The sequence below is a fragment of the Hipposideros armiger genome, unplaced genomic scaffold (assembly GCF_001890085.2).
Source record: "Hipposideros armiger isolate ML-2016 unplaced genomic scaffold, ASM189008v1 scaffold_697, whole genome shotgun sequence".
NCBI classification, from domain to species: domain Eukaryota; kingdom Metazoa; phylum Chordata; class Mammalia; order Chiroptera; family Hipposideridae; genus Hipposideros; species Hipposideros armiger.
The window spans coordinates 292,892-311,642 of NW_017732047.1; the positions used below are offsets into that span (position 1 = coordinate 292,892).

Sequence of the window (18,751 nt, forward strand, 5' to 3'; positions counted from 1 at the left end):
TTTCTTTATCCATCCACTGGCTGACACTTCAGTTGTTTTCATTCCTTGACCATTGTTGAGTAATGCTGCCGTGAACATGGGAGTGCATGTTCACAGGGAGTGCAAACTCAAGATTCCAATTTCAATTTCTTTGGATAAATACTCAGAAGTGGAATTGCTACGAGTATATATCACAAGGTTGTTCTATTTTTAAATAGAATTATTTAGTTTTATATTTTTAAATGTTAGTATTGTTTTCCATAATTGCTACAACAATTTACATTCTCATCAACAGTATGCCATGGTTCCCTTTTCTCTAAATCCTTACCAACACTTATCATTGCTTTCTTTTTTAAAATAATAACCATCCTAAAAGTTGTAAGGTGATATATTATTGTGGTTTTGAATTGCATTTCTCTGATGATTAGTGACATTAAGCATCTTTTCATATACCTGTTGGCGATTTGTATGTCTTTTTTGGTGACATGTATATTCAGGTCCTTTGTCCATTTTTCAATTAGATTATTTATTCTATTGAGTTATAATAGTTTTTAATATATTTTGGATATTAACCCATTATTAGATATATGGTTTATAAATATGTTCTCCTATTCTGTGGGTTGCTTTTGATTTTGTTGATAGTTTTGCTGTGCAGAATTTTTTTTTAGTTTGATGTAACCAAACCTTTGTTTCCATGGTTTTGATTTTGTACTATATATATAATGTCAATTATCCTTGAACAATGTCAAGGAGCTTTCTTTGTGTTTTCTTCCAAAAATGTCACTGTTTCAGGTCTTTAGTTCATTTTGAGTTGATTTTTGTGTATAGTGAGATATAGGTCTAATTTCACTCTTTTGCATATAGATATCCAGTTTTCCCAATATAGTCTATTGAAGAGAGTATACTTTCCCTATTTTATAATCATGGAGCCCTTGTGGAAGATCACTTAGCTATATATATGTGGTTTTTTTTGTGAGGTCTCTATTTTGTCCCCATGGTCTATATAACTGTTTTGATGCCAGCACAATATTTTTTGCCATCCAAAAGCTTTGTAATACAATTTGAAACCAGAAAATGTGGTCAGCTTTGTTTTTCTTTCTCAAAATTGCTTTGTCTATTCAGAGTCTTTTGTGTATTTTTTTGCTGTGGTGTCTGTGAAAAATGTAATTAGAATTTTGATAAAGATGGAATTGAATCTCTAAATGGCTTTGCATAATGTGGACATTGTAGCAATATTAGTTCTTCCAATCCATGAGCATGAGATATCTTTCCATTTAGTTGTGTTTTCTTCAAATTATTTCATCAGTGATTCAGTTTTCAATGTATAGATCTTTAACAACCTCAAATAAATTTATTCTTAAATATTTTATTACTTTTGATGCTATTATAAATGTGATTATTTTTTTAATTTCTTTTTTGGGCATTTGCTGTTAGTATAAAGAAACAACGAATTTTTGTATGTCGATTTTGTATCTTGCAACTTCACTGAATTTGTTTATTAGTTTTAACAGTTTTTTAGAGGCTTCTTTAACTTTTTCTATTGTGAAATAATTTAATCTCCAAACAAACAATTTTACATCTGTATTCTGATTTGGATGACTTTTATTTCTTATTCTTGTCTAACTGCTCTAGCTAGGATTTCCAATACTATGCTGAATAGGAGTGGCAAGAGTGGGCAGCCTTGTCTTGTTCATGATCTTAGAGAAAAAATTTTCTGCTTTTCCCCGTTGAGTGTGATGTGAGCTGTGAACTCATCATATATAGCCTTTATTGTGTTGAAATATATTCACTCTATATCTAATTTGTTGAAAGCTTTTAATCAAGAACTAATGTTGAATTTTGTCAAATGCTCTCTTTGCATCTATTGAGATTATATAATTTTTATTCTTCATTATGTTAATGTGGTATACCATATTTATTGATTTGTGAATGATGGACCATCTTTGCATCTAAAGGATAAACCCTAATTGAACAAGGTATATGACCTTTTTAATGTGCTATTGAATTCAGTTTTCTTATAATTTGTTGAGTATTTTTGCATGTATGTTTATCAGAGAAATTGGCCTGCAATTTTCTTTTCTTGTAATGTCCTTGTCTAGCTCTGGTATCAGGATAACGCTTGTCTCATAAAATGAGTTTGGAAATGTTCCATCTTTTTCCCCTTGTTACAAGCCCTATCTCCTTTCCCTTCCCCTGTCCGCCCCCACTGATTGTGTTGACTGTATTCCCCATACTGTACTTCATATCTCAGTGACTCCCCTGTAACTGCCAATTTGTAATTCTTAATCCCTTCTCCATTCTCACCCAAAGCCTAACTAACCACTCTCACATCTTGTAACCAATCTGTTCTCTGTATCTATGGGTCTGTTTCTGTTTTGTTTGCTAATTTACACTGTTATTTAGATTACACATATAAGTAAGATCATATGGTATTTGTCTTTCCCAGTCTGACTTTTTCACTTAGCATAATATCCTCTAAGTTCATCCATATTGTCTCACTGGTAAAATTTAATTCTTTTTAATGGAGCAACACTCCATTCTATAAATGTACCACAGTTTCTTTATCCAATCACATATTGATGGGCATTTCGGTTGCTTCCATACCTTGGCTATTATAAATACTGCTGCAGTGACAATAGGGGTGCATATATCTTTTCAAATTACTGTTTTGGATTTCTTTGGATAAATACCTAAGAGTGGAATTGCTGGGTCATAAAGTAGTTCCATTTCCAGTTTTTTGAGGAACCTACATACTGTTTTCTATAGTGGCTGCACCAATTTGTAATCCCACCAACAGTGCACAAAGGTTCTCTTTTCCCCACATACTTGTCAACACTCACTGTTTGTTGATTTATTGATGATAGCCATTCTGACAAGTATGAGGTGATAGCTTATTGGGGTTTAATATTTCCCTATAATTTGACTTTGTGTTCCATACCAAGTTGCAACCTGTTTGAGGGCAGGACTATTGTTTATTATTCCTCACAACCCCAAATTACCTCAAAATGGTGCTATGCCTAATGAAGTGTTCAAAATGTATTAATCTGATTTGATTTGAAACACTAAAGTAAATGTAGACAGGATTAAAAAATTATAAGCACAAGAATTAAATTTATGTTTTTTATAGATAATGATATAACACAGCTTTTAAGTATGTTGTATAATAAGCTATCAAAAATGTCTAATAATGAATAGTTATGCATTGCATTAAAGAGGAAAAAATGAAAATGTGGAGATGATGCAGTGTGTGTCATTTGAAAATGCTGATAAAATCAAGTAAATTTTTCTTTATATCTTTTTACAACTCTCTTTGTGGAAAAATCCCTTTTTACCACAGCAACTGATTTTCAAATGAGCTATACCTTCAGACTAAGTTTAAGCAGTTATTGGTGATACTTATTCCCTTTCCATCAGCCTGCTTCAGTGATTCAGATCATTTAGTCTCTGTTTTAGTTCTGTTTTCCTCTGCGTCCTTATTTTTCACCACCACTATGTTAAGTCATTGTTCAAAAGAAAAATCCTAATTGAGTTTATCTAATCTAAAGCAGATTTAGATGACAAATAAGAGTCTACTACAATTTGTAAACACTCTCTGGTTCGAGAAACTCAGTTTCACTTTTAAACCCCCACAATTATGGCTGTACAATCTATCATCATCTATAGTATGCAAAGCCAGAATGTGATTACACATATTTTATAAAATGGGAACTGCTGAACAGCTAACCCACTAGTCATTTCCTAGTGAAAACATATTAGCGTGTGTGTGTATACATATATATCCATAACATATATTGTTGTATATATAGTAATTTCTTAATGACTGACTAAATATTTATAGTATTTCTCTCTTATGACACAATCTTCAGTTTCTCCAAGAGCTATGCTAAATTTAGGTAGATTTTAAAATAGAATCACTTCATTATACTCCTTTTTTAGTTGTCTTGGAAACAACATAATAACACTAGTAAGATGTTTTCCTCTAGAAATGAAAAATAAAACGTTTTGAAGATGTTTAAGGTGTTTAAAGTTCAAATTTGGAGGACAATATAAACTGAGAATTGATTGTAGATAATATGACAATTCATCAAGTGTTAAAAAGATTGGATAGATAGATAGACGATAGATAGATAGATAGATAGATAGATAGATAGATAGATAGATAGATAGATACCAGGTGCTGATGAATCTCACTATCGTGGATCTAATGGTTTTCCATTCAATTGTTTTAATTGCTGAAACAGATTTTCAGGTTGGAACTCATCAAATGTTGTATGCATGGCAATAGTAGCAGTATTTTCAAAGAAATCCCTAAATTCCTTATGGCGATGAAACATCTACTCTAATAGATCTCTTAATGCAACATTTTGCTTTGTGCATGATATGGATAACTTTGCTGAATTTCCTACACTTGGATAAGTACTAATGGCATTTCAGTTCTGCTCTCAGAAAATCAAGTGTTATGTGTTAATACATCAGAAATTTAATGGGGATTCTTCAAAGAAAACAATCATGGGGCAGAACACACCAGTTGTACTTCCTCTGAATGATGTGCCTTCAGAGTTTTGCCCTCACAGAGTCACCTACTTTGATTGAAGACATAATTCCAATATATGGTTTTGGTCTGATATGGTAGCTTTTTTCTTTGATTTCCACAGAACTGTGATCTGTACATTCTCAGAGGGTACTGAAGCTCCCTGAATATGCCCACTTCTTGAGACATAAAATAATTTAGATACTTATAAACTTAAAATTTTAAAAATATATGTACCTTCCAGGGTTGGGTCCTAGGTCAGCCAGTTTTCCCTATCAACTTTACTCCTGTAGGAGACCCATCCAGTGCCATAACTTCTAATGTCATCTGTACTAAACACTTGCCAGCCTTTATCTCTCTTCTCAGCCTCAAATGTATACGTCTCAATGTCTATTCGATTTCTCCATTTGGGTCTCAAAACATAATTACACTCTCATCTGCCTGTTGTCTTCCCATTTTCCATCTGCAGTCTTCCTCCTATCAATAACTAACATCTCATCTACTCTATTGATTACATTAACCTAGGAATTATCATTAATTTTCTTTCTATTGCTTCCCATATCTTACCATCAGCAAATCCTGTTGCTTCTTTTCAAAACACACCTCATTTGCATTGCTGCTACCCTAATCCAAAAAAATCTTCACTCATCTGGGCTAATTGTAGTAGTCTATTTAATGGTTTGTCTGTTTCTACTTTTGCTCCCTAATTAGCCATTCTGCACACAGCAGCCAGAGTGATCTTTTAAAATTCATGGCATCCTTCTGCTCTAAACCCTCCAAATGGCTTCCCATTGCACTTAGAGTAAAATCCAAACTCCATACAAGCCTCTACTTGATATAGTCACTGTCTCCATCTCCAATCTTATTGCTTATCTCTCTCACCTCCTTACTGCCTTTGCTCTAACCACACTATGGTTCTTTAAGTTACTGGAAAACACCAAACTTACTAGCACCCTTGAAGTTTTGTTGCTTTTCCTGTTACTTGGAACTCTCTGACCTCTGATATTCACATGTATGGCTTCCTCTTTTTATTCAGGTCTTGACCCAAATGTCATTTTTTTCAGAGAGACCTTCTCTTGCAATCCATCTAAAACTCTCAGTTCTCTCCATTTATCCACTGTTTTCTTTCTGCATAGCACTCTTCGTTTCCTGAATTTATCTTACTTGTATGTTATTTCTCTCTCCTTTAAAATAACTCTATTTGAACAGTGACATTTTTTGCCCTTCCATCACTTTATCTCCTACCCCTAGAAGAATGATTAGAGCATACTAGGCATTTATCCTGGGAAGGTATGGGCATGAGAAAGAGAGGGAAAGAGAGAAAGAAAGAGAGAGAGATTGTGTACAATATGATATTGAAGTGATTGACATTCAATGCACATTGCTCTTTTCTGGTTTAGGTAAATGCTGGTACACAAAAAAATTTTTTAGGCAAATCAGTTCAGAAGATTCTATTAGAGACATAAAATTTTTTAGTTGACTATTCTATAAAGTTTTGCAGTAAAGAAACTTATTTAATCATATTTAATCAAATGAACCCCAGAGTTAGTTGGCCTGGGAAAATTTTTATTCCCCCTTTAACATATTAACCTTTGGAAATGCTAATCTAAATCAGCATAGTATCCCACTTGGAAAATAATTAAAGTAACAAGAGGGAAATATCTTTTCAATGTTGTTTAAAATAAAGCCTCAATAAACAAAAATATATTTGTTTTTTGAGAATTTGATAGAGAATTAGAAATAACGGCATTGAGAAAAGAAAAAACAAAACATGCTAAAGAGAAAATTTAGTACACAACACATAAGTAACCAAGAGTAGAAATCCACAACACAATAACAATGGCAAAAAGGGGAAAGAACAAAGGAAAACACGGATACTTTCAAATAGTTCCAGATTTAGAAGGATATTATTGGGAAATTTTGAATGGTAAGTAACGTAGTCAGATAAAAAAGTATGGTTATCAGACTTGTTCTTTAGAAGCTCATAAGAGATGGGATAACATGAATATTCTGGTTATAGTTATGGAAAGTGACGTAAAACCAGAAATTGAAAGTTAAATAAGGGAGAGATTAAGGAGGTTAAACTGTGAAGAATGAGTCTGTGAAATATATATTTAACCCCAATACGGGGGTTAGTTTTTAAAGCTACTATTTAAAATAGCTGATTTTCAGCTACATAAAATTTTACCAACATGGCTGTAGTGCTCAGAACTTTCATCATATTTTTATACTTTGCTTTAAGGCTTAGATGAGAAGCAAATATGTGTATTAAAGAAAATTTTGTCATAGATAGGCAATGTATTTTTACTCCTAAAAGAAAAAAAATATATTTGAACCCTCCATGTCTCTGTATTGCTATCCACAGAATCACTGTTATATTTTTCAACCGCATTCCTGGAAGCACTGCAGATGTTAGATCAATTTTGAAAGCCAAAGTGTACCTCTGGGAATGACATGGCAGCAACTGAAATAGTATTTGGCCACATTAAGAGTGTACGCCAAAGATGCCAAAAATCACAGTAACCTGGCAGGTACGTAGCTATTATTTAACTGTATGATCATTACTGGTTTCTCTACTGAAAAACTATTATTGGCTGTTTATGCAGTGAAATCGAGCCCATGATTTAGGCAGATTATCTCTCTGTTTTAATGTCAGTACTGGCTGTTTGGAGATTGTACCCATTCACAAAATAGGATCTCTCAAGGAAAATATTTTAAAAAAAAAGCTTTCAACAAGTTATATTACCAGTTACTTAGAAACAAAAATGATCTAATAACAATTATTTTTGGCTACAGTTTAATATTCAGAATGGTGCTTGTATTCTGGACTACTTATATTTTTTTCTTTCTAGTACCAAACAGATTGGCTTGATCTTGGTGTTTATCGAAGAATATTTCAAATCTAAATGTTCATTCTATAAGACAACTAATAAGATAATAATTGTTTTAAATCATTTCCTCTGTATGCTCATGGTTCCTGGATCTCTGCTTCCTCATCTGCATGTCTGTCTTATGATCAGTGTTGTAAAATAGTTTAGAAAGAATTCTGTTCTCATAGTTCTTAAAATCCCAAATTGAGCAGAGTTGTCCACGTGCCTGAAACTATAGCATGTGTTCTTAAATTTAGGAGAGTTAATAACATGTATAAATAGTCTCCTTCTCTGTATCTATATTATTGTCCTCCTGATGGATAATGCTCACTGGATTACATTATATTTTAAAGTGGAAAAATGTGTTATCTTGAAAGTGCTGGAATTTTTCTATTTTATCATTTGAGGAAGGATTTCATACAAAAGACGTGTTACTTCAAAAATTAAAGAGGTTACTTCGAATTATGAACGTATTATCCTGAAAAAAAAAACATCGTATCACGATACAAAGTTTATTTCTTAAACTTATGATGTAAACAAATAATCCAATTAATCATATCTATATATAATGGGAAAAAAATTTAAATTTGACCTGTGTTTGTATCCTGCCTCTTCCAGTTAGAGTACAAGTATATTTGGTCAAATCACTTCTCTTAAATTTAGTTCTTTGATTAATAATGTAACTCTAATAACACCTAACTATGAAATGGTGTTATTTATAAAGAAATGCAAAAGAATTATTAGTATTATCATTGTCACTTCATCATCACAGATTTACATCATTATGATTGTCATCAAATTTAATGGTGTCCACAGAAGATTCCAGAATGCTCACATTCACAATCATACATGTAAATCTTAACCCACTATCCATGGTGTTAGAAGGCAATATTCAGAATTAGTATACCATCAAGTAGCAAATAAAATTGTAATTATTTTTATTTATTCTATACTTATAGTTGCCAAAATTTCTAAATAGCTACCATGGACAAATAAAAGAAGATACAGAAAGTACAAAATTTGAAAGATGCAAATGTTTGATTCAGGTAAAATAAATGACTGCTTGCTTCTAGGCTGTTTTATGATCAAGTTGAAATCACAGTAAAGGCTTTGGGACAGACACAAAAAATTGATGCTTTATATTGAAATTTAATCCCCAGTGTATCTTAGGTAATACAGTTACATCAGTTATAGAGCTGGACAAAGAAATTACATTGCTAGAATTATAATAAAATAATACTGATCAAAATAAATTACAATATAACAGAAAAATTAGCTTTGATATGCAGAACACTTTATGCCATTTGTGCTGAACAATGATAATCTAATGTAAAACTAGGTTATTAAATAACCCAGAAATTCTCTAATTAATACACAAATGAAAGTGTTCTTGACAGAATCAATGATCAGCATTATTGAGGGCAAGCTTCCAAATCTAGGAAGCAAAACTTATAAACAAACAAATAAAGCACACACATTTGGCAAATAAACCTGAATCCTTTATCATTCATTCAGTTTAGTTTTTGTGTTATATATTTTCTGAGTTTTGTATTGCTTTTGTGTGGTTTTGTATTTCCATAAGAAACACATTAAATACTATAATATAAATAACTAGGCTTGGATAGTCTGTGAATAGTCTGGTCTTTCATTCATCCATTCATCCACTGAGGAAACAAAAACGTCTTAGTATCTATTTTCATGGCATTTTAATACAAAAATAAATGTCATGGTTCTCTCTCTGTCTGTCTGTCTGTCTGTCTGTCTCTCTCTCTCTCTCTCTCTCTCTCTCTCTCTCTCTCTCTCTCTCTCTCTCTCTCTCTCGCTTGCTCTCTCAGCATATAGTGTCAAAGAAAAGTGTAATTTCAACTTTGAGACATTGACAAGGAAGGCTTTAGAGAGGAAAAACCACCTGTTCTAAGTTTCTTGAACCAGGTGTTGAAGCCCAACAAGGGCGTTTCCAAGCACGTAAGATGAGCTATTTACTCCAGGAGGAGGAGAAAATCATGCAAAAGGCCTGAGATAGTGAGGTGGGACAAGATATACGAATATGATAAAGACAAACAGAGAAACTAAATCATGGGACACACTGTAATTCCATTTACGGAGATTGGAGTTTAGACTATGGCTAATATAGTACCCTTGATGCTAATATAGCATTTAAATAACAAAAATAAAGGTTTTCAGTTTTGAAAATTCATATGAGAGCAGTAGGTCTAATGAATTGAGTGTGTGTTAGAGTAGAAGCAGAGACATGAACTAGGAGGTTACCACGTAGTTTTACAAGACTTAATGGGACCTATAATGAGCCTGTTAAATGAAGATAAACAAGAAAACGTGGTGAAAAAAATGGTAGGCTATAGTGATAATCTATTGCACGTGAAGTCAGGACAATGAGAAAAAAGACGGCCAGGTGTCTCTATGATCTCAGGTTTGAATAATAAACCTATCTCATTTTTTTATCCAAATCAGAAAATTTCTGAAAATGAAAGGGGACTCTAAAATAATCAAACTTTTATAATGTGAACATTTATTTCTTAATGAATTTGTTGGATTGTATATTAGTTAATATATAAAATACTTTCATTTAAAAACTAATTTTAAAAATAAAATTATGTGTATAGATAAAAATGTATACTTGTAGACTAGAAGTATTTTTAATAAAGAAATTTTTCTGTATTTTTTTTCTAAAGTACCTGTAAGCTCAGAGTTAATTCTGCTAAATGAATGATATTTTTTATTCTATGATTTTAATTGAAACATGTACAAATTTTAGGCCAAGTGATTTCACCCGTATGTCCTTTTACTTTTATTGCAAGTAACTTTTTTCAAGAAATATTTATATATAACAGAATTCATCAGATAAGATGTTCATATGATTCTTTCCTATGTCTTGTCAAACATAGAAGCTGCAAAAACAAATGCCTTCTCAATGCCTTCTCAATTTCATTCTATTCTGGTAGAAAATATGAATTTATTGAATAAAAGAAAAGAGAAGCTTCAAAAGTTTTTCTCAGAACACAACTTATTCTGTAGCTCAACTATAGATTTTAAAAGATAAATAATGTACCCTGTTAGAGTTTTCATCATCTGATTTTCCAAGTTACTTTTTTTATTTCTATAAGAAAAAAAAATTATTCTATTTCCAAGTTTTGGTTCAACAATTTCAGTTTTCTAAAAGTGTAATAATTGATTTTTTTGACAATTTAAAAAGGTTTCCAACAACAACAACAAAAATTTGGAAAAAGTGACCAAAATTTAGAAAACTTTTTCATAATATGGTTCAATACCATTGTAGGCACTTATATTGGTTTAAAGGTTGATTTTTAAAGGCTAAACATTTCTATAAATTTATTCATGATGGGCAGAAAAGAGAGAAAAGCCTCTTAATATGTGTGTTTGTGTATGTAAAGAAGCTATGTAAAGAAGCTATAATATATACTTTGGTCTATTAGACTGGTAAAATAGTACAGAGTTTTGGGGTATAATTATTAATTTTGGGTGTATACAACCAATTCCAAGTATATTTACACTTGATACATTTCTTAATTCAAAAGTAGTATTGCCTTTATTATGACTTTATGATCTATAAACATTTATATTTTTATTTCTCTAAAATCATATCATTTTAATTCTTAAGGTTGAAATTTTAACTATTTTAGAGTCATAATCACAGTAATCTTAGGTGTTTCACCATAGAAAAATTAACTTTTGTAAACTTTACTTAAAGTCCATGAATTAGATGAAAATATAACCCTGATTGGGATTTAACCTGATTGACTTTCTATTTGAAACAACTGTTAAGACTAATTTAAGCCACATGCATTTAACCATTTGCAAATTTCTTCTTTGGAAAATAGAGCCAATCCATGAATAGTTGTTGCTCTACCTTTTGTATATACACAAGAAAACTTGTGATGGAAAAAGAGTGAAATTAATTTAGAATAGTCATTTAATCTAAATGAAAAGTCGAATTTCACAGTGATATATAAACCCACTTTCAATAACTGTATTAAATCATGATCTACTAGAATAGTTCTTTTTTCAAAATTTTTAACTAAATGTTGTTGCTTCTGCAGATTTATGATTTTTTTCATGTGGTCTGTGATGTCACTATGGCCCCACATGATAAATGATAAATGCCAACAAATATATTTTGTAAGTAATAGATTTTTAAATTAAATTTCCACTTGGATTTTTTTGGGTTTTTTTTATTGCTAAAAGAGTTTATTTCAAAATGAAAGTTGCAGCAATCAGTGAAATAATTAGTTGTAAATATTCAGCATTAACTATAGGACAAAAATCACTATAGTGTGTTGAGGCTACCATATACTCTATGGCAGGAACTCTAAGCTTTTATTTCCTACATAGATTTCATGTACACTTAACCTATACTTTCCCACATTTCTTACAAACCCCACTAAACGGAGGGCTAACAACTTGGTGAAATTGTAGACCAGGGGACAGGACAGGCACAACTGGCGAGGCCACCAAATGGCCTGCAAGGGCCATCATGTCAAATATTTCTTCCACAACTACTTGAAACTAAAAGGAAATACTTTTCTGTTCTGCTCATGTCTAAGAACACTTTGTTTTATCATGCATATAATACTGTGTGTGGTTAACTTGTCTCTGAAAAGGATAAGGAAAAGATAGAAGTGTTAAAACTAGTCTTTTTTTTTTCAGATTAATTGCATGTTAAAGTGAATAGTCTATTTACTTAATTGGTTCTCACACACTACTAGATGACAGCATAATAGAACCTAGAAGTAAAAAAACGGAGTTTTGCCAAACCCAGATTATTTTAAGGCAATTATTAATAATCATACTTCTTAAAAATGAAAAATATGTTGAAAAGTTGTGGCAAGTACTAAACTGATTAGGATGCAGAAACAAGGATAAACTAGCGCCGGATTAAGCTAACCCATTGGTAAAGTCACCCTAGAGGTGGGGGCTGGTCCATTAACTGACCCAGGAGAAAGAGAGTTTTAACTTTTGGTGATGAGTTTGACTTGGGCAAGCTCAGTTATTGATGACTGTAGTACATCCAGGTGGCAGGGCCCAGGAGCTCTCTGAAAGCATTACCTTGGAGTACAGGAGAGTGGTGAAAGGTAGAAATGGAAAATTGGCAGTTTGGGCATGTGCATAGTAATTGAAACCATGTGAGATGAGAGATAAGGTAAAACATTTTTAGCACTAATATCTGTTGAGCATTTTATTGGCAGTTTCTGGGAATAGAACCAATGGCCTTTGTATAGACATTGACAACAAAGGACAGAACATAATGTTATTACTTTACTCTAAACAACTTGTGTATTAGTTTCTTAAAGCTGCGCTAACAAATTACCACAAACTTGGTGGTTTAAAACAACAGAAACTTATTCTCTAGCAGCTCTGGATGCCATAAGTCCATAATAAGTATAACTAGGCCTGGATCAAGGTGTGAGTGTGGCCACATTTCCTCTGGATGCTCTCAGGGAGAATTAGTTTCTTACCTCTTCCAGCTTCTGGAGGCTGCTGACACTTCTTGGCCCATGGCCATGTCACTCCAGTGTCTGCTTCTGTCATCACATTGTTTACTTTTCTTCCTCTGTAGTACAGCCTCCCTCTGCTTCCCTCTTATAAGAATACATGTGATTGCATTTAATGCCCACTCCGATAATCCAGGATAGTCTCCCCATTTTAAGACCTTTAATTTAATCATATCTAAAAAGGCCTTTATTTCAATCAATGTAAGGTAACATTCACAGGTTCCATGGATTCGGAGATGGTTATTTTTTTTTTGGAGGGGGGGAGGTTATTATCTCCCTACTACAACTTGTATTTATCTAATCAATATCAGTCTGTGAATTATTCGTGCTATCTCTATCATCACCCCAAATTTGGCAGACTTGGTACAAAAAATGTAATGTAAAATATCACATACCTTTTTTATCGATTATGAATTGAAATAACATTTTGGATATATTGTATTAAATAAAATGTTATTAAAGTAATTTCACTTTTTAATTTTTTTCAATGTGGCTACTAAAAAAATGTATAATTGCATATGAAATTAACATTAGATTTCTATTAGCGCTCTTCTAGAATGTGTGTGATTCTAAATATCTTCACCTTATAGGAAAATTGATGTTTTCTTACAAATAAATAATGAAAATTCCTGAAAGCTGCACACCAAGTTAATTAAAAGCTCAATTTTATCCTACAGCTGTTCTTTGCTCCTTTGTAATCCATACTTACTCAAATTAGTATGGTTACCTTTCTTCATTTCTTCGTTTCACAGAAACAGACCAAAAGCACTTCACGTGAAATTACTGACCACCATGGCTCCTTCAGGTTCTGTTAATCTGGATTCGAGGCACCTGAGAGCCAAAGCAAACCGCAAGAGGCGCAGCAGCTCACCCGCACATCGCACAGAAGCAGCCTCGCATGGTGTGTGCCAGTCCAATTGGCAATCTCTTAGCACTGAGAGGAAATAATGTAATTTTGAGGAGTTAGGCATTTTCTTCAAAAGAAGACAGATTCTAAATGGTGAAGGTGGTGAGGAAATAAGTGGGAAATGTTTACGGTAGGGAGGCATCCAACGGGGAATTTATGGGAACGGAAAAGTCTTCCAAATAAGGAGGCTTGAGATTTGAGAGCAGACCTGTGTGTAGGTTTGAGGGAAGAATTGAGGATGAGCGATCAAAGGAGAAAATCTGGGAGGTTCTCAGCAGTGAAGGTCTGTTGAGAGGGAGAAGACACTATTGACCAAACCTCTACTGTGTGCTGGGTAACTTCTTACGTGTTGATCAAAATACATTTATAATGTTCATGTATGCAGGCCAAACATTTGAAGTGCAGAAAGATTAAACAATTTTCATTTTCATTTCATTTCAATGAAATGAAATCATTTCATTTTCATTTTACCCAGGACCTTTAAGGACTCAATACCTTTTCTTCAAATATTAGCATTCTCCTCACTTCATTGGATGCTTCCAACCATGGGTTCTGCAATAGTTATTTTATTGATGCACTTTCCTGGCACACTGTTGGTCTCTGATCACTTAAGCATTCAATCTACAGTAAGTACATATAAGTACAAAAGATGACAGAGTAACTGTTGGAGATGAGGTGAGAGAAGAAGAAAATCCTATGCTCTATCAGACTTAGCCCACCATACATTTCCAAAGTCCAAATATAATCTTTATTCTTGATGTTCTTTGGCAGTGTCCATTTATTAACTGCTCAAAGTTTTCCTTATTCTAATTTCTCAATATCCTTCCTTACTTCAAGCTGTTAATCTTGCCTTTCATTTAGCCAAAAATCAAGACATTTGGGCCAGGCTCTCTCATTTCACCACATTTCAACCCATCACTGTCTCTACATACAGACCTTTTCATCCTTCTCTGAATGAAGTCTGAGGGAGAAAAATGCTACAAAGTGAATATCTTTAAGCTCTATCAGAAATCCCTTTTTGTTTTCTTAAAATGGTAACTGTAATTTTTACTTTTCTTCTGTTATCTTTAATTTCTCCTTTATTGATTCTTTTTTATGTCCTGATCATGGCTAACATTTTTTTTAAGTTTTGGTAAATCAGTAGGAAAAATAAATTATAGTTATTCTTTAAATTAACCTTTATGAATCATGGAAATGAAATTTTAAATATTGAGCAGTTATTTCATTTCCTACCCAGTGAATTGTCTTTTAAACATTATGCTGCAGTTTTTATTTATAAATTAGTGTAAATTTTGCATTTTTAAAAAAGCTCCTTTATGAGTTAACATTAAACATTTGTCTAATATATTTATGACAAGAACTTTTCAATTTATTGTATCTTACTGATGTCCAAAAATGGCAGACATTTAAAAGTTATACAAATTTAAAAGTTAATTTTATGCATCAGATGGGTCACTATTTCCCTTTGTGATATCTTCAAATGCTTCTATACTTAGTGTTACTTGCTTTCTGTATTTCAGGTTATATAGTTCTGTTTTTATTTTATTTAAAGTTTTGAATTCATATAGAATTATTTCATAATAATACCAGTTTATTATAAGTGTACAAAATAGCAAATCATCTAACTTTTTCAGTTTAATTCCTACTCCATGTCATTAATTTAGAAGGTACAATTTTCCAAAATTAAATAAAAATTGACAATCTTACTGATTCTTTCTATTAGATGATATGCTTAGTAAGGATAAGAATCATGTCATATTTGTATTCTTACCATATAACATAAATGTTAATGCATTATTTAGGACTATCTATAATACATAATAAGCTTTCAATAAATGTTTACTGAATTGGAATACAAAATTGGGTTATCATATTAAGACAATGTCATGGTAATTATTTTGTTAATATAATACTTTGCAGTGTCTTTTTAAAATCATACTCTTAACCAAACCAACTTATATATCATACAGTTGTCATCATTCCTTATTTCTATATTCTTTCTTTTTTTCTATCCAGCTTCTGATGATGTTAGCAATCTCTGCTTCTCTTTCTAGAATCAGCTGCCTGATTTCAAAGGGATGTATTTGCTCTGTGTCTCATTCTTTCTGACCACTTTGAATGACCACTCATCTTCACTCCCTAGGACTTCCTATCTGCATGAGCTTTTCTGTAGGACTGGCCGTATCCATTCACAAATATGACAGCTGTCACTCCCTTTACTTTCAGTGAGAAAAACATGAAAACGTAGGTGCTTGGTTAATTGTTTATTGACCATATATTTTATTTTATGAGAATCATTTTGAGTAATTCTAGCTCTAGCAAAGACCAGAAGGGTTCAGAGATTCCTAATAAGAAATTATTACAAAGGTTGCATTCATTAAAGAATAGAACTCCATAGTTGATACATAAATTATTAAGAAAAACAGAAAACAAGAATGGCAATGGAAGAAATGCAAACACATGTCCTGGTTTTATTTTTCTTAATAGAAAAATAGAAAACAGATTGCTATGCAGTCAGATGATCAAACTTTCTGGATGTAGATTGTGTTTGTAGTTTAAAACTTCCTGAAGCAGATGTAGAAGATGGATAGGAGTGACAGATAGTCAGAGATGAATGCAAGAAACTGACAAGACAATTGTATGAAAATCTTAATAGAATAAAATTAAGCATCTAGGTTGCCTTCTATAATTTCTTTTTTTAAAGACATAGACTTGAAGAAGAAATAGATGTACATGTTGTTTTAAGGCCAGTGATGAGAAAAATAATGAGCCAGAGACTCATTAAAAACTTTTACATGTGGCTATCTAGTTTTCCCAACACTATTTGTTGAACAGCCTGTCGTTTTCCTATTGAATGATTTTAGCACCAAATAATTTGAACATATGTGTGAGGGTTTATTTCTGGGATGCTCTACTCTGTTCCATTGGTTTATAAGTCTGCCTTTACACTAGTACCACACTGTTTTGATTATTATAGCTTTGTCATAAGTTTTAATATCAGGAATTACGAGTCTTTCAAGTTTGTTTTTCTTTTTCAAGATTGTTTTGGCTACTCAGAGTCCCTTGAGATTCCATATGAATTTTAGGATTGACTTTTCTATTTAAAAAAAAAAAAACATCACTGGGATTTTGATAGAGACTACTTGAACCTATAGATCACTGTGGGTGCTTGATATCTCAAGAATATTGAGTACTCCAATGTACAACATGGGGTGTGTTTCTATTTATTTATATCTTCTTTAATGTTTTTCAGCAATATTTTATAGTTTTATTTTACAAGTTTATTACCTCATTGCTTAAGTTAATTTCTACATATTTTATTTATTGTGATGCTATTATAAATGAAATTGTTTTTGCAATTTCCTTTTCAGATTGTTTATTGATAATGTATAGAAAGTCAACTGATGTTTTCTTAAGGCCATCTATTTTGTTCTTATTTAGATTATTTTGTTAGGAATATAAACTAAAAAAAAAGAAATCTGAAGAAGTTAGGACACTTATAACACATAAGAATATAAAATAGTAAAATGTATTCCATAACTAATGTCTATACCAGATAAATTTTAGGGAATAATAGAAGCTGATTTCAAGGAAACATTTTTAGGGATATCTTCAGTCATTAGAAAAAAATATACAAAGCAACAAAATAGCCAACTTGTTTCATGATTTGGAGAAATTCAGTCTCAAATACTTAGTTTAAGCACCATATGTATTTTATTCTCCTACATAATAATATCATATAAAGAAAAAAATGGCAAAAGTGCTTATATTTAGATTAAGGATACATTATGCAAGCTGACCAAATTAATTACTTTACAGTCCCGATATTTTTGGTTAGGAGTTAATCTGTATACATTTTAATGTATAAATTGCTTGACTATAAAAGTACCTACCAATATTCTTAATCCCTTAGATTCCCAGTGGCTTTGCAGTAATTAGCAAGAAGATATTTGTTGTTTCTGTACACAGTGGCTCTTTCTCCCATCCTTTAACAATTGGAATTAAAGAGATGTTCATTCATTCTGAGCACTTGAGCATATGGTTTATACCAGGCCAATTAATAATTTTTATAAGCAAAGTGACTTTAAGACTTTCTAAGATCATTTATTTCAAGGCATATTTTACAAAGATTACTGACTTTTTTACCTATATTAGTTATGATAGCTATTCAACTATAAATTGTATCACTGACACAATGATTTCATATTTCTAATCTCAATTATGTAATTATACAGTAAAATCTATTTCTAAAGTCATTTATAAAAAAAGTCAACTGATTCTTATGTTTTGACTTTAATCCTACTACTGTGTTGAACTCATTTATTCATTCTAATAGTTTTTCCTTGTGAAACATTTAGGATTTTATACATACAAGATTTCAGTATCTGCAAACAGATCATTTTACCTCTTCCTTTTAAATTTGGATGCCTTTTTTTTCCCCCTCACCTAATCGCTCTGGCTAGAACTTCCAGTATTACCTTGAATAGAAGTGGCAAAAGTGGACATCCTTGCCTTGTTATGATCTTTGAAGAAAAGCTTATAGTATTTTATAATTGAGCATGATGTTTACTGAGGTTTTTCCTACATGATTTATATTATATTGAGGTGTTTTCCTTCTCTTCCTAGTTTGTTGAGTGTTTTTATTATGAAAGGGTGTTGAATATTGTTAAATGCTTTTTCTGCATCCAATGAGATGATCATGATTTGTTTGGTTTTGTTTTATCATCATTTTATTAATGTGGTATTGACACTGATTTTTCATGTTGGACCATCCTTGCATCCCATTAATAAATCCTACTTGGTCATGTTGTGTAGTCCATTTAATAAGCTGTTGAATTTGGTTGGCTAATATTTTGTTGAGTACATTTATATTCTGTTCACAAAGGATATTTGTCTGTAGTTTTCTTTTTTGGTAGTGTCTTTGTCTGGCTTTGGT

At 32.0% G+C, this 18,751-nt stretch overlaps 1 long non-coding RNA gene across 1 annotated transcript in view; it reads left to right on the top strand.

Moving 5' to 3' along the window:
• Positions 1-14,369, top strand: part of LOC109373267 (uncharacterized) — a 53,075-nt gene extending 38,706 nt beyond the window's left edge. Inside the window, exons 2-3 of the long non-coding RNA XR_002122190.1 lie at positions 6,876-7,041; positions 13,661-14,369. This is a non-coding gene — a long non-coding RNA (uncharacterized LOC109373267). The remainder of the gene's footprint in view (positions 1-6,875; positions 7,042-13,660) is intronic.
• The last annotated feature ends 4,382 nt before the right edge of the window (positions 14,370-18,751 follow it).